The sequence below is a fragment of the Macaca fascicularis genome, chromosome 17, assembly GCF_037993035.2.
Source record: "Macaca fascicularis isolate 582-1 chromosome 17, T2T-MFA8v1.1".
Taxonomy (NCBI): domain Eukaryota; kingdom Metazoa; phylum Chordata; class Mammalia; order Primates; family Cercopithecidae; genus Macaca; species Macaca fascicularis.
In genome coordinates, this window is record NC_088391.1 from 6,663,418 (window position 1) to 6,680,957 (window position 17,540).

The following is a 17,540-nucleotide window of genomic DNA, read 5'->3' on the forward strand; positions in this document are numbered from 1 at the left end:
TTCACTCTGATGGTAGTTTCTTTTGCTGTGCAGAAGCTCTTTAGTTTAATGAGATCCCATTTGTCAATTTTGGCTTTTGCTGCCGTTGCTTTTGGTGTTTTAGACATGAAATCTTTGCCCATGCCTATGTCCTGAATGGTACTACCTAGGTTTTCCTCTAGGATTTTTATGGTATTAGGTCTAACATTTAAGTCTCTAATCCATCTTGAATTAATTTTCGTATAAGGCGTAAGGAAAGGATCCAGTTTCAGCTTTCTACTTATGGCTAGCCAATTTTCCCAGCACCATTTATTAAATAGGGAATCCTTTCCCCATTTCTTGTTTCTCTCAGGTTTGTCAAAGATCAGATGGCTGTAGATGTGTGGTATTATTTCTGAGGACTCTGTTCTGTTCCATTGGTCTATATCTCTGTTTTGGTACCAGTACCATGCTGTTTTGGTTACTGTAGCCTTGTAGTATAGTTTGAAGTCAGGTAGCGTGATGCCTCCAGCTTTGTTCTTTTGACTTAGGATTGTCTTGGAGATGCGGGCTCTTTTTTGGTTCCATATGAACTTTAAAGCAGTTTTTTCCAATTCTGTGAAGAAACTCATTGGTAGCTTGATGGGGATGGCATTGAATCTATAAATTACCTTGGGCAGTATGGCCATTTTCACAATATTGATTCTTCCTATCCATGAGCATGGTATGTTCTTCCATTTGTTTGTGTCCTCTTTGATTTCACTGAGCAGTGGTTTGTAGTTCTCCTTGAAGAGGTCCTTTACATCCCTTGTAAGTTGGATTCCTAGGTATTTGATTCTCTTTGAAGCAATTGTGAATGGAAGTTCATTCCTGATTTGGCTCTCTGTTTGTCTGTTACTGGTGTATAAGAATGCTTGTGATTTTTGCACATTAATTTTGTATCCTGAGACTTTGCTGAAGTTGCTTATCAGCTTAAGGAGATTTTGGGCTGAGACAATGGGGTTTTCTAAATATACAATCATGTCATCTGCAAACAGGGACAATTTGACTTCTTCTTTTCCTAACTGAATACCCTTGATTTCTTTCTCTTGCCTGATTGCCCTAGCCAGAACTTCCAACACTATGTTGAATAGGAGCGGTGAGAGAGGGCATCCCTGTCTTGTGCCAGTTTTCAAAGGGAATTTTTCCAGTTTTTGCCCATTCAGTATGATATTGGCTGTGGGTTTGTCATAAATACCTCTTATTATTTTGAGGTACATTCCATCAATACCGAATTTATTGAGCGTTTTTAGCATGAAGGGCTGTTGAATTTTGTCAAAAGCCTTTTCTGCATCAATTGAGATAATCATGTGGTTCTTGTCTTTGGTTCTGTTTATATGCTGGATTATGTTTATTGATTTGCGAATGTTGAACCAGCCTTGCATCCCAGGGATGAAGCCCACTTGATCATGGTGGATAAGCTTTTTGATGTGTTGCTGAATCCGGTTTGCCAGTATTTTATTGAGGATTTTTGCATCGATGTTCATCAGGGATATTGGTCTAAAATTCTCTTTTTTTGTTGTGTCTCTGCTAGGCTTTGGTATCAGGATGATGCTGGCCTCATAAAATGAGTTAGGGAGGATTCCCTCTTTTTCTATTGATTGGAATAGTTTCAGAAGGAATGGTACCAACTCCTCCTTGTACCTCTGGTAGAATTCAGCTGTGAATCCATCTGGTCCTGGACTTTTTTTGGTTGGTAGGCTATTAATTGTTGCCTCAATTTCAGAGCCTGCTATTGGTCTATTCAGGGATTCAACTTCTTCCTGGTTTAGTCTTGGAAGAGTGTAAGTGTCCAGGAAATTATCCATTTCTTCTAGATTTTCCAGTTTATTTGCGTAGAGGTGTTTATAGTATTCTCTGATGGTAGTTTGTATTTCTGTGGGGTCGGTGGTGATATCCCCTTGATCATTTTTAATTGCGTCGATTTGATTCTTCTCTCTTCTTTATTAGTCTGGCTAGTGGTCTGTCAATTTTGTTGATCTTTTCAAAAAACCAACTCCTGGATTCATTGATTTTTTGGAGGGTTTTTTGTGTCTCTATCTCCTTCAGTTCTGCTCTGATCTTAGTTATTTCTTGCCTTCTGCTAGCTTTCGAATGTGTTTGCTCTTGCTTCTCTAGTTCTTTTAATTGCGATGTTAGAGTGTCAATTTTACATCTTTTCTGCTTTCTCTTGTGGGCATTTAGTGCTATAAATTTCCCTCTACACACTGCTTTAAATGTGTCCCAGAGATTCTGGTATGTTGTATCTTTGTTCTCATTGGTTTCAAAGAACATCTTTATTTCTGCCTTCATTTCGTTATGTACCCAGTAGTCATTCAGGAGCAGGTTGTTCAGTTTCCATGTAGTTGAGTGGTTTTGAGTGAGTTTCTTAGTCCTGAGTTCTAGTTTGATTGCACTGTGGTCTGAGAGACAGTTTGTTATAATTTCTGTTCTTGTACATTTGCTGAGGAGTGCTTTACTTCCAATTACGTGGTCAATTTTGGAGTAAGTATGATGTGGTGCTGAGAAGAATGTATATTCTGTTGATTTGGGGTGGAGAGTTCTATAGATGTCTATTAGGTCTGCTTGCTGCAGAGATGAGTTCAATTCCTGGATATCCTTGTTCTATTTTCTAGAATATCCTTGTTCTATTTTCTTAAGATATTTCTTTTATCCGGTTCTCTCCTTGTCTTCTGGGACTCCGGTATATTCAAGCCATTTATTATTTCTCAGCCCTTGGGCAGTTTTCTTGTTTTCCATTTTTCTCTCTCTGCAACTCATAGAACCACCTTCTGCTATGTCCAGTTTTCTGTTAAGCTCATCGAATGAGTTCTTTCTTTCTGAAATTGTAATTTCCATTTCTGGCTTTTCTGTTTACCTATTTAGTTATTTTACTCTGATGAAATCCTTCACCTGCTCGTCTTCCTCACTAAGTCTTTTAGTACATTTATTCATGGTTATGTCTACTGGTTGCAACATCAGGATCATAGATGGATGTACCCCCTGCTGACTTTTTGAAAATGGACCATGTTTGTCTCCTCCTTGTGTCCCATTGTTTCTATTTATTATTATTATCTTTTTTTTTTTGAGACATCTCACTTTGTCACCCAGGCTGGAGTGCAGTGGCGCGATCTCATCCCACTGCAACCTCTGCCTCCTGGCTTTAAGCCATTCTCGTGCCTCAGCCTCCTGAGTAGTTGGAATTATAGGTGTGTGCCAGCACGCCCGGCTAATGTTTTGTATTTTTAGTAGAGATGGGGCTTCGCCATGTTGACCAGGCTAATCTCGAACTCCTGGCTTCAAGTGATCCGCCCGCCTGGGCCTCCCAAAGTGCTGGGATTACAGGCATGAGCCACCACGCCTGGCCCCATGATTTTTTTATTGTGTGCTGGACATTATGAACAATATAGACTGAGGAATATCTGTCTCGGCAAAGGGCTTGCTCTTCCTTTTGTCACACTATTAATGTGGGGGACTGACTGGATCTGGGCTTCGAAGTAGCATTAGAGTCAATTTACCGTTGGATTCACATAGTTTGAGAGTGGGATCACAAATTTGTTTTTGGCAGTTTTCACTCCGAACCCCAGTAAGATCTTGGAGATCTCTTTATGCCTCAGAGCCAAGCTGCCAACTTGTTGAACGGTGGGAGATTTCTCTTTGTTTTATAGCTTGGCTGCTAGCCTTTCTGGACACTGGAGAGTTAGTTACACTCTCCATGGCTTTCGGCTCCTCAGAAGGTATCTCTTTGCCCTGCTCTTTTTTATTTTATTTATTATTATTTATATTTTGAGACAGAGTCTCACTCTGTCACCCGGACTGGAGTGCACTGGCACGATCTTGGCTCACTGCATCCTCCGTCTGCAGGGTTCAAACGATTCTCCTGCCTCAGCCTTGTGAGTAGCTGGGATTACAGGTGCATGCCACCGTGCCTGGCTAATTTTTGTATTTTTAGTAGAGATGGGACTTCTCCATGTTGGTCTTGAACTCCTGACCTTGGGTGATCACCCATCTCGATCTCCCAAAGTGCTGGGATTATAGGCGTGCGCTGCCGTGCCTGGCCTACCCTGCTCTTGTTTTCTTTTCTTTTTTTTTGAGACGGAGTCTTGCTCTGTCATCCAGGCTGGAGCGCAGTGGCTGATCTTGACTCACAGCAACCTCTGCCTCCCGGGTTCAAGCAATTCTCCTGCCTCAGCCTCTGGTGAAGCTGGGATTACAGGCGTCCGCCACCACCCCCGGCTAATTTATTGTAGTTTTAGTAGGGACGGTAAAAGCTGATTTCTGTCCCCTTAGTTGCCTTCCTCCTGGTGTCAGGCTGCTACGCTGCATCTAGGGACTTCACAAGTGCCTAACATAGGGGCTCTCTCAGCTCTCCTGCCCTAGCGCCTTGTGCACCACCCATGTGTATTTGATTAAGGCCTACAGGAAAGAGTTGGCAAGTGGATGCAGATTTGCTGTGTTTTGGGGCTCCTGGAGATTCTGATCTTCATTTCAGCTCACATGGAGACATTAAAAGTTTGTTAACAGTTCAGCTGGTATCTTCTTACCCCTATCTGTTGGCAGATTCTTTGTCTTTCCACCACTTTGCCACAGATGAAAACAGCTGTGGATTACTACTTTGCCTGCAAAGGCATTCTTAATATCTGGTATTTACTTCCTGTAGGTTTCTTTGTGTTCTCTCCACACTTTGTAAATCCTGGGGCAAATTGTCCCTGTGTAATGTTGTAGAATGGAGGTTACAGTCATCCCATGGGATTTGATTCATTGAGACAGTGGATAAAATATTTCCAAAAGGCATCATTTCTAAGTGGACTGGGGAGTTCAAACCTTGGCTTTGCCACTTAGAGCTTTGCAGTAGTGTTAAATTACTCTGAAAGTATTCCTTTGTTAATTGGAGGTTGTAACACCCACCTCTATCATCCTCTTTGGGCTCCGAAGATTAAATGATGCAGAAGTATACAGTAAACTTTCCAGGGCTTGAATGGTTTGTCTGGGATTACTGTAGGAAAGATTTTGAGATTTACCTTTAATGGTAGAGTGGGCAGTAAGGTGAGTGGGATGGATACATGATGTCTTTACATTTCCTGAGTTGTCTTTACAGCAAGATTATATTTCATTTCAAATAAAAGAAGGGAAGGCTAGTGGTTAAAAGCATTGTCTCTGAAAACAGGTTTTCTAGGTTTGACTCTCAACTCTGTTATGTACTGTGTGACCTGGGGCAAGCCACTTCACTTCTCTGTTTCTTAGTTCCCTTGTTTGTAAAATGGGGATATTAATAGTTCCTACTTGCTAGGGTTGCTGTGAGGACCAAGTGAGAAGCTAAGAACATAAAGCAGAGTTCTGGCTCAGCATGGCAGGCTCAGTAGCAGTGAAGTACATTGCTTATCATTTTTTCCTTTCTAGATGCTCTCATGTCAGGGCAGAGACAATCCTCGTTAGCTTTTCATCCCAGCAGAGAATTCAGATACAAATCCTGAGTAAAAAGGTGTATTTGGTAAGATGTTTCACAATGCTCCTGGGAGCTGGGGTGTCTGTCCGTTCTGCTGTTGGTTGGTTAGTATTGGAGGCCAGATGTTTTAGCTCCTCTTTCATGACTTAATCTCCTTGTGCTGGATTCATCTCCAAAAGACGAACGGGAGCATCCGCTCTGCATTACTTATTGCCTCCAAGAAGAAACACTGTCGCAGCACTGTAGAATGTTAATGTCTGTACCCTACACATCCTCTCTCCACCTCTCCACTTGTATCTTTCCTCCTTTCCTTAATAGTTGTAGGAATGTGGTATATAGTGGGGATGATTGCTTTCTTTGTGGCAGGGTAGAGATGATTAGCAATTTGGTTCTCTTAGGTTGAAAATGCTTAGTTTTATAGGTTATATAGTAGATAGAGCCATGCTGTGTTGAAATCTCATGGTTTTGTGGGTTTATATAATGTATTTTCAACACTTTTAGGTGCAATAATATTCACTTGCTTTCAGATGTATTTTAAAAATTACTGATTACTTTTGTATTAAGATTTGAGGTCATTAATTTTAAGCAGATTGATAAAAATGGTACTTAATCTCTGTATTTGGTATGTGAATTACGTAGCATTTATTTTAGGAGATTTCCATGGAATTCCATTTATCTCAGCAGTTTTGAGGGGAGAAGATAATACTGTAGATGTAATTTGCTGGAGTACTTTAATTTTAATTCTGTTGACTGTTGCTGTGTATAGGTTTATTACCACTTAAATTTCTTCAGTTTACTTTGTATGTGGAGTTGTATAGTCACTGAATCATTATTCCTGTGCTCAAAGGTTCTACAAAGATGAGGCCTTCCTTACATCTCTTCTAGACTTTGAAAGAAGCGTCCTGTCACTGGAATATGGATGATAGTGGATGATGGAGAGAATAGGGCCAGAATCTGGATCTTGGTACCCTCCTACCTTCAGGGTTGACAGATTCAGCTGGCATTTTATGCAGAATTCAAGTTATTAACAGAAAACTCTACAAAATCTAATGAAACTTTAGTTAAATAAACGTGAGGATTTCAAATATCAGAATATCTACTGTTTGGAATATCTACATTCCTGTACCCTTTCAGTGAGTACATTGGCCATTATTATCTTTGTTTGTAGAAAACAAAGAGGTGCTGGTTCAGGGATATTTGATACATTGGCCACTGACCTCAAGCATGAATTTTGTCATTTGGAGACGGATCAGTGCTGCCACCATTACCTCAAAGAGTGAGGATGTGGCCTGTCATCTGCATACACAAATGCAAAGATATCCACACTTCCTTTTTGCCAAGAGTGGGCTGAGTAAAGCTGCCAGATTGTGATGGGTGTGCTTGTCTGCCCACAGGGAGCATGTTTTGCTTTTAGTTGTCTAGAAATAATAACTACCATTTATTAAATGCCTCTGCTACCTTGCTATGTTCTTTGCCCATAAGACTTCATCCTCCCCGTCACATTTTAAGGGGAGGTATGATTAGCTTTATTTTTATAAAAGGGGAGCTTGAGACTCAAACAGTAATAACTCTTCCAAGGTCCAGAGCTTTTCGATGGTAGTGCCAGGGTGGAACTCAGATCTCTGACCCCATGCCTCCCATCTTTCCCCTTTACCATGCAGCCTCTGGGCTTCAGAAAATGTTTCCTACAGGATTATATTGGATGCCACTGATTAAATGATTACTGCTACTTAATTAATTGGAGATAGAATTTGATGCTAGAAATGTTTTTGGCAATAATGAGTTACTTAGGTGACTGAATTTTTACATTCATTTCTAGGAAGTCGTTTTTTCCTTGTTTTTGTTTGTGTCTTCTCTCATAAATTGTAGTATTCTTGTGGCATGAAGGTGGGCCATTTAGTTCCCTGATTACTGTAGATATAGTGTGAGTTAGGTTTTGACTAGAGGCTCAGGGGCTTTGAATGTAGACATGTTGTAAAATGTTATTGCTGTGTTTGTCAGTCTTGTTTGAACATATAGGATCCCCTGTGGGTACAGGTTTATGAATCTCTTTGTTATAGTGGCCACTATTATACTGTATCCTCAGAGAGAGAAAAAGAAAAACTGAAGTTATTTGCTGAATTGCACATGAAATCTTTATGTCAGGTTTAGTATTATAGAGGTAATTTTGAAATATAGTTTGATTTTGGAGTATTTAAATATTGTCATGATAATAATGAAAAAAATACCTCTGCAATGCAGTATTTACATCTTGCTATTTCTATTTGATAATATACAGATTTGCTGTGTATTTTATGCACTTATGTAATGATTTTCATTATTTTCTTTGTCCAAATGTAAGACTCAACACATTCAATGAAACTAAGTGGAAATCCTGATTTGGTTATGATCTAACCCATTGGTATCCAACAGATTGCTGACTGTGTGGTATTTTAGCCTGGGTTATTTGTCACCTGATTTTTAAGTCTTGAGCTTGAAGACGAAGGAGATAAGGGCCCATGGGGAGGTAAGAGTAATTGCTGTTGGTACCTCTGTTAAATGTCTTTCTCCTGAAACAGCTGTGGAAGTGCAGAGCTCCAGGAATAAGCTGAAGGTAAAAAAGACAGCACTATCCTTCTGGCCAGCTGTAGAAGGCTCAGCAGCATCTTGTGCTGGGGCCTGGGTGGTACCTTTTGTAGGGGTTGGACTGTGGTTAATATGAGGACAGATTAGAAACTCTGGATTCAGAGAGCAAAGTGAGGCTGGGAGGTAAAGGTGTTCCAGCACCTGAACAGGAACCAGGTGAATCTTCAGGAATCAAGGTAGGTGAAATCAAGGAAGTAAAAACACAAATAACTAGTTGGTCAGTTGAGCAGGTGCTCAGGAGGCAATACGAAGTCAGAGACCAGGGATGGAATATAGGCATAGGAGAAAGGCAGAGACTCAAACCAGTAAAGGATGTAAGGCAACTTTAAGCACAGCTAAGAAAACCTCTTTTGGGCTGTGCGTGGTGGTTCACACCTATAATCTTGGCATTTGGGAGGCTGAGGCAGGAGGATCACTTGAGGCCAGAGTTTGAAACCAGCCTGGGCAGCACAGTGAGACCCTGTGTCTCTCTACTAAAAATGTTTGTAAAACACATTAAAAAGGGGAAACCTCTTTTATACTTATTTATGATGGCCTATGAACAGCTTTAAGGATTTTCTGGTTGGAGGCAGGATGGTGGGGCCAAAGCTAAGGGTAATGCCCTGGTTTGGTTGCTGAAGTTAGGGAAAGACATTTGTTTACTAGATGATTCTTAGGTGGCATCATAAACAGTAGTTTAATGTGTATGTAAATACGAGGGCTTCTGATTGAGTTGAGAAAACAGAACCTAGGCCTCTGAAGGTAAATCCCAGTGGAAAGTAGCATGTGTTGGGTTTCACATTGGTTATACTCCTAGTGAGTTCTGTTGGAGTTAGGAAGATGGGGTGAACTAGCTGGGTTGGGGTGGTCCTGAAACCATAGTGAAGAAGATAGAGTCAGTCATAGAAGGAGTGGAGTTCGGAATAAACCTTGAAACTTAGGTGAGATCGATGTAGGTGAGTGTGTCTTTCACCTGTATTTACTGTGTGATTTTTTTTGGATGAGTCATTCTGTAAGACTGTTTCCTAATTTGCAAGATAGTTAAACTAATTCCTAACTTGCAGGTGTCAAGGTTGTAGGGGATTACATGAGATGATTTATGTGAAGGCCCTTTGTAAGTGGCACTGTGGATTCAGATGTAAGTTGTTATTAATAAATTGCCAGTTGCAGTGGGGAGCCTGTTGGATAAGAGCTTTGTTTTAATTCATTCATCGTATGTAAATGAGGTGGTACTCTGCAATCATAGCTGTTTAATGAAGGTCATGATTAGAGGGAAAGAGTCAGGAGGCTGTTTTTAAGTAAGGTTGGTATATGCCTGAGATTTCACTTACAACCTTATAAATACATAATTAGTATTGAAAATTACTGTTGAATGTGCATCCGAAGTGCTTTGCATTTTTTTGGTTGATAAAAAGAAATGTATTTGAAGAGTAAGTTACTGAGCTATAAAAAAAAAAGGAGTCCATTTAGTAGCAAAATTACAGGATGCTTCTCATTCTACGTTCTGAAACAGGCTATTTTTAGCGTCTCTTTGAATCAGGGATGAATTCTAGTTATAGGGTTCAGTAATTAAAGCTGAGAAATATACAAAGTAGTTTGGGCAAGAAAATCTTTTTACTTGGGTTGGATTTGTTTCAAGGTTTAAACTGTCATCTCAAGGGCCTCCCTGGAAGCCACTGTTTTTGTCATCTTTATGGGGTGAAGAGCAATAGAAAGTGCCAAAAGATCAGCTAAGGACACAGTGTCCCACTTTTTTAAGAACAGGGGAGTTTTAAAAATTCTGGAATCCTGTTATTTCCTAACTGGTGACCTTGTTGCATCTGCGTTCTCTGCGCAGTCCTGGACAGAGGCGCAGGGTCCTCTGGCCTCTCCCTGTCTTTCCTGTCCTCAGGCCCTTCCTTCTGGTCAGTGCTTCCACCCTCAGGACCTCTGCTCCTCTGTCCAGCTATCCTGCAGACCCCTGGTTTTCCTCCAGCTCAGACTGCTTCTGAGTATCGCTAAAGAACACTGCTTAGTGATGCCCTTGGTACCAGTCCACATTTGTATTTAATGATGGTAGATTATTCAGAATGTTGCTGAACTAGCTTCTTGGTTCTAGTCAACAATCTTTCCTCAAACTGGAAGCCTTATTTTATCATGAGAAAGTTATTATTTTATCTTTTTATGCCCATCACAAAGAAGCTCATTAACTGTTTGGTGGAATTGAAACAACTGTTGATTCAAATTCTCATGCTTTATGCTTTTGTGGCACTTAAACATGGTGATCACAGAGCCAACTCAGGGTCACTAAATACGGGGCAAGTCCAGCTTTTCTAGTTGAAGTAGGTTGGGAAGATGCATTGTTTTTCTTTTAAATCTCTGCATTTGGGGAAAAAAATCACTTCTTTGACAAATGTTTTTGAGTGTTGTCTATGTGCCAAGTAATGTGCCAAGTGCTGGAATTAAAAAGAAAAAGATTTGTCACAGTGAAGAAGGGAGTTAGGGATCAAAGTATTAGGATCCACAGGTGGCTGCCCGGGGCCAGACCTGTCTACTGTGTACCTTAAAAACGAAGCTTAACTGTCACATGTAGGCAGAAACATCATAGGATTAGATAATCGAGTTTTCCTTTGAAAACCAATTATATTTACTATGGATTTCTAACCATTTTCAACTTCTTAAATTTTTTGGTTTCTAGTAGTTCTGCACTTTTTGTTGTGGTAATGAATAACTAGGCAAATTTAAGAGTAGGACTGAATTTGAACATAAATCATTCTGGTTTTAGGTTTTTGTTTGCTCATTTGTTCATTATTTGTTTTGTTCTGAATCCACATTGATTGAGAGGTTGCCATGAACTCCTTTCTATGTGAAACCCTGGGATTGGTACTGAGATGCAGTGGACATGCTCCCAGCTCTGTGAAACCCTGGGATTGGTACTGAGATGCAGTGGACGTGCTCCCAGCTCTGTGAAACCCTGGGATTGGTACTGAGATGCAGTGGACGTGCTCCCAGCTCTGTGAAACCCTGGGATTGGTACTGAGATGCAGTGGACGTGCTCCCAGCTCTGTGAAACCCTGGGATTGGTACTGAGATGCAGTGGACATGCTCCCAGCTCTGGTGGGTTGTCCAGGCTGCTAGGGCGGCACCTGCAGTAACAGTGATTGGTGCTCTTTATTGCTTGTTAAATGAGGCAGACAGCTCTTCCCATGGGTTAGCTCATTTAATTCTCACAGTCTGATTTGTGTAGTTAGGGAAACGTAGGTTTAAATAAACTGCTCAGAGTTTTCTGTAGCCTCACAGGAGACGGACAGGTGGATACATACACGCTTTATCTCAGGAGCAAGTTCTGCATCTGGAGCTGTTCGACTAGGTCTCTTTTTTCCTTTCTCTCTCTCTCTCTCTCTTTCTCTCTCTCTCTCTCTCTCTGTGTGTGTGTGTGTGTGTGTGTGTGTGTGTGTGTGTGTGTGTGGCGGGGACAGGATCTCACTCTGTTACCCAGGCTGGAATGCAGTGGTGTGATTGTAGCTCACTGCAGGCTTGACCTCCCAAGCTCAAGCGATCCTCCCACCTCAGCCTCCTGAGCAGCTGGGACTACAGGTATGCGTCACCATGCCCAGCTAATTTTTTTTTTTAGAGACTGGCTTTGCCCTGTTGCCCAGGCTGGTGCCAAACTCCTGGGCTCAAGCAATCCTCCTCCCTCACCTTCCCAAAAGGCTAGGATTACAGGTGTGAGCTACTGCCCTGGTCCTTTGACTACCTCTCATAGCACAATATTTAGATGGTGTTAAGAGTTTATCTTCACGTTGACTTTGTATACTCTTTGCATCTCAAAGGACAGAAATCAGTCTCTTGGTGTCACTGTTCCTCTCTTGTTTACTGCAGCTAAAACCAGTCTTCTGTCATAGCACTTTGCATGCTCAGTAGTCCCCCCATATCCGAGGTTTCACTTACCACAGTTTCAGTTACTGGCAGTCACCTGTGGTCTGAAAATATTAGGATATTTTGTGCATACACATGAGAGAGAGACCACATTCATGTGACTTTTATTACAGGATATTGGTATAATTGTTCTATTTTGAGTATTGTTAGTCTTACTGTGCCTAATTTATAAATTAAATGTGCCTAATTTATAAAATAAGTTATCCTAGGTATGTATGTATAGGAGAAAACTTAGTATGCAGGGTTTGGTACTATCCACAGTTTCAGGCATCTGCTGAGTGTCTTGGGCTGTATACCTTTCAGATGGTAGGGAGGATTCCTATGTCTCTCTTTTCACTTAACACTTTATAGCTTGTGGTGTGGTATTTTTTGGTATAACACATAGCTTTATGTTTGTGTGATTCATAGTTATATTTCTAATGCATAATAGTGGGCTAGTGTCAAAAGGCAAATTAAAAATCTAATTAAAAATCAAGATCTAATTGGCTTTTATTTGTGATTCTAGCATTGAATTGTACCTCATTCTATAAAACAGGATGGGTGTTCCAGTGAGCTGAGGAGAGGAGCGTGGCTTTGTAGGCAGAAAAAGGCTGAAGAAAGCAGAAATAAAGAATGAACAGCAGATTCGTTATTTCAGAATTACTTTCCTTATAGGGTTAAAATGGAGGAAACTTTATTATCTCAGCTCAGATAAACTGGGCCACTTCTGATTGGTTGCCATGAATCTCTTATTTTTTTGTTTTTAATAGAAAACTGGCTTGTTTCAGAGCAGTTTTTTTTTTTTTTTTGGTTTGTTTGTTTTGTTTTTTGGAAACAGGATCTTGCTCTGTCGCCCAGACTGGAGTGCTGTGGAGTGATCTCAGCTTACTCACTGCAGCGTCAGCCTCCTGGGCTCAAGTGATCCTCCTGCTTCAGCCTCCTGAGTAGGTGGGGCCACAGGAGTGTGCCACCATGCCTAGCTAATTTTTAAATTATTTGTAGAGATGAGGTCTCCAATGTGTTGCCCAAGCTGGTCTCAAACTCCTAGGCTTAAGAGATAATCCTACCTAGGCCTCCCAAAATGCTGGGATTACAGGCATGAGCCACCGTACCCAGCTGAGTTCAGTCTAAGTGACAGTTACCACAAGTGACTCCATTCTGGTTTGGTCTGGTCTACTAGGGCCTAGTACAGGGGCTCAGTCCAAAGTAATGTCCCCTGTCTCTTGTCCCCCATAAACTGTGTTGAACAGTAGTAAATGCTTGAATGAACTGATGTGCGGTTGATGTGGCCCAGATCGTTGTCAGGCTGTCAGATTCTCTGGCCACTCTTGGATCTTTACAGTGTCATATCAGGAATTGGTTCCTTTTTCTTTGTGTTTTACTAGGCAGTTATTGTTCATTAAATGGAAGGGAAATAAACTATTATCTTATGATTCTTGTATTTACGTCTGTGATAAGTAATTTTTGAGTGAATAAAGTACTCAAAACTGGGAGAATTTCTCTTCATTTGCTCTCTTTTAGTATAATTAATATAGTTTTATTGAAATTAAAATGTACCTAGCCGAGAATGTGATACACGTAGGTGTTCAGTGAATGTCAGCTAATGTTGTTCTTGTTTTAACTTAACAGCAGTATCTCTTCTGCTACTTGTTTTGTATTTATTTGTGTTTGTTTACTCTTCCCCACCAGATCAACTTTTTGGGGGCAAAGACCTTACTACTTGACCTTGTTTTTGCCTCACTTTCTGTAACAGGTCAGTTATGTGTTGAATTGTATGGTGGGGCCAGCTAAAATATGTTCATGCTGGCTCTGACTTCTAAAGGTGTGGAACTGTTGTAGCAGTGGGGTATCAAAGCTCAGATAGTCAACCAGAGAGCAAGAAAGAGGAGAAACACAAAGATTGCTGTCTTGTTATGCTAGACGTAGGCTTTTTGCTAAAAAATTCGTACTTGACATTCTTATGAGATATATTTCTCTGAAGCTAGAAGTGGTTACATTTCTATAGTGTCTTGCAATCTCGTAAATAGAATGTTATATGTGAATAGTTAAAAACATTGGTGATGTGATCTCGTCGATAGAGGTGAAAAGAGCAGAATTTCAGGCTGGTTTAGGAGGTAAGGCTGGAAACAGAAGTGGTGAAATAGAGCTATATCTCGTGCTAGCTTCTCATTTCTGGGAAACTAGAATTTGGAGGCGTATGAGAGATGTCAGGGACTAAAATAGTAAATCCAAATACAATCAGATTAGGATAATATTGGTAGATTAACAGTGGGTCATTTAGATCCAACCTGTTCTCAGGTTAAGTGTTTTCAAGTAGCAGAATTCTTTATTTCATATTGATTTTGGATGTTGTGGATAAGTAAGATTAAAGGGCGTATTACTAGGGAAAATTTTATTATCATTGACCTTGTAAAATGCCCTGTAGTACAAAAGTAGGTATTTCATTAGATAAACTCTGTCATTTCTCTCATCAGACTACAGAGAAATGTAACCTGAATGTGAAGTGAGCTGCTGACGAGGTGAATGGTCTAAATGTATTTGAAATTACCTGCGCTCGTGTTGGCTGTCATAATGCTGTGTGGTCCCCTCCTCCCCTTCCCCTCTTCTTTTTGGAAAAAGACTTTTTTTTTTTTACTAGGCAGTTATTTTTCCTGGCTTGACTTTGGTCTGTGATTATTCTCTAAATTGTGACTTCCAGTGGTTTCATGATGTCATTTTTCTTTTCTTTTTTCCCTGAATGGTATAAAGAATTTTTATTTAGTAGTAGTATTTTAATACTTAAGCCTAGAGACAGCAGGATTATATTTTGTTGCTACCATATTGAGGTCATTATTTGGAACCTGAGCGAACAAGGATAAGTACATCTGTGATGGGATTTTAGCGGCAAGGGGTCCTTAAAGATTACCCAGTTTGTTCCTCTAGTCAGTGATTTGCTTATTTATTCAAATATTTGAGTGTCTATATGCTTTTCTTTGCAGTATTTCTTTTCCCAGATGTTGGTAATAATACCTTCAGTACAACTATCTCAAGCCAAAAATCTTAGAAGAGTACTGTCCAACATAGTAGCCACTAGCCACATGTTACTATTTAAATGAACATTCGTTAAAATGAAGTAAAATACTGAGTTCCTTACTCACATTGGCACATTTCAAGCTGGATCCAGCACTCCATGTGGCTGGAGGCTGCCCTGTGGGACACGGTCACTGTATAGAACATTTCCATCACTGCAGAACATTCATTTGGACAGCGCTACCTCAGAGTACTCCTTGACTCCAGGGGAGTCAGCATCCCCATCCACTTAATCTCCCGAGACCTATGTCTGTCAGATGTGTTCCACTTAAAGAATCCTCCCTTGTCTTAGTTTAGGACTTCATCACCTGTCTTCTGAATTACGGCTTAAATTCAGTGACCAGCCTTGTGAAGCTGTCCCTGCCGCTGCCCCTCCAGCTGTAGCCACCTTCTCCCTTGTGCTCTGTGCATCCCCCACATACACCTGTCAGTGCGCTGGCCCCATGGATTGCTACCTGCTTGTTTACAGACTTTTCTTCTGGTGGACTGAGAGGTTCTTGGGAGTCCAGGATTGGGCTTTGGTTTTTCCAGGGGGAGGGGCAGGCATAGTGACTGACACATAACTACATATATATATGTGTTTATTGAGCAGGTAAAGGCATGGATGGATGGAGGCCATAGTAGGTTGCAGTTTGAAGGCAAGAGACCTTTGGATACCTGGAAACTAGACGACAGGAGGGCATTTGTGTCGGGGGGAGCGTAACGGATGCAGGGCCAGAGGTAGGAAGTTACAGGGCAATTCTGCTTCTGGACAGTAGCCACAGGAGAGCACTGTCAGCACCATTCAGAGTGTAGCCATGGACGGAAACAGAATTGGAGCGATGGTGTTGTATAGAAGCATGCTTCCCTGTTCTGGCCAGTATTGTACTTCTTCGTAGAGGTGCTGTGTTTCCAGTTAGCAGCCTTAATCTGTGACTTCAAAGGAGTTACTGATATGCTCTCCACTGTCAAATGAGGCTACGTATTAACAGAGTCTAGTGAATTCTTCAAGACTTTTATGGTTCCTGATTTATGTTAGAAATGTTAGCAGCTCAGCAGCAAGGAAAAATGCATGTGTCTGTGTCCAGAAGGAGACAATCCAATGTAGATATTACTTACTTACTCCTTCCTTCCTTCCTTCCTTCCTTCCTTCCTTCCTTCCTTCCTTCCTTCCTTCCTTCCTTTATTTATTTGGTAGAGACAGGGTTTCGCCATGTTGCCCAAGCTGGTCTCAAACTCCTGGGCTCGTGATCCACCCACTTCAGCCTTCCAAAGTGCTGGGATTACAGGTGTGAGCCACACCATGCCTGGCAAGAACAGTTACTTTCTAGTCAGACTCATCCTGACTCCTTTTTTGCCTACCTGTGTGATCCTCAGCAGCTCACTTTTTGATCCTAATTTCTTCATTTTTAAATGGAGCTATTGCCTGTGAGGACTAAGTTAAATGTATATGAGGTGTTAGCTCTATGCTTGGACCTGAGTAAAGCATTTACCAAATAATAGCTAATAACAAAAATGATAAGTCCATAGCCTTTCACACAAATGGGAAAATTCATAATTGTGTTTCAAAAAGGAAGAGTTAACATGTGATTCTTAAACAGAAGCGGTCATCCGGGAAATACATACGATGTTGGACATCTTCCTTATCCTTAGGCACAGTTAGCTGGATATAACCATCTCTTAAGTGAAATGTATAGTGCCGGTTACCCTCAAAATCATCAAGTCGAATCAGCTGATCTAGTAGAGGTAAAATTAGGCCTGGATAATCTAAACCCAGGGATAATTTTCTGTATTTGGAAATAAGGTGATCACTTACGCAAAGTACTTAAGAAAAAGCTCACTTTTCTCTTTTGCTCAGCATCAAGAGCATGCTGTACAGCTGCTCCGAAGGAAGAGAAGAAAATCGTGCTGCTTGAGTTTTAAATAAGTAAACTAGGATGTATAAAATAGAGTATCGTTGAATGATCATTCTGGTTTTTTTTTTTTTTTTTTTTGTACTGTTAAAAGGATGGTTGCGGTCTTAACTATGTGAGTTCTTAGAATCTACTGGCCTACATAGAATTGATGCAGGTCCAGATAATTCCTTTTAGTAGACTCAAAGTTGCTTTTCTTCCATAATGAAATGGCACAGTTTCTGCTTTCTCATGCCTGGACCTCCTTTCCCAAGCTTAACGCCTCCCACCCTTGTTTGACTTTCCGGAAGCTGCACCCCACCCCACTTCTGGGCCGCTGTTCTCTTGCTTTCTTGCATCTACCTTATTGTATTAAAATTATCTGCATTTATTTGTTACCCTCACAAGACTGAGTGCCTTCACAAACAGGCATTTTCTTACTCATTTTTATGTGTTCAGTGTTGAAAGAGGGGCTGACTTCTACAGGATGCTAGGTACACTCCTGCTGAGTGAATGGATGCCTGTTCACTAAAATTGCCTTGTATGTGTTCTTCCCAAGTGGAACATAATTCTGAGTGGGAAACTATATCATGCTTCTGGTTACCTCATAGCTCTAGCACATTGGTATACAACATTGATCAGTTTGCTCTGTAGCCTTGCTGTTAATGTCCAGTGTC

At 40.9% G+C, this 17,540-nt stretch overlaps 1 protein-coding gene across 26 annotated transcripts in view; it reads left to right on the forward strand.

Moving 5' to 3' along the window:
- The window catches only part of WASF3 (WASP family member 3), a 136,448-nt gene that overhangs the window by 43,797 nt on the left and 75,111 nt on the right, over nucleotides 1-17,540 (forward strand). The gene's annotated exons all lie outside the window — the stretch shown is intronic.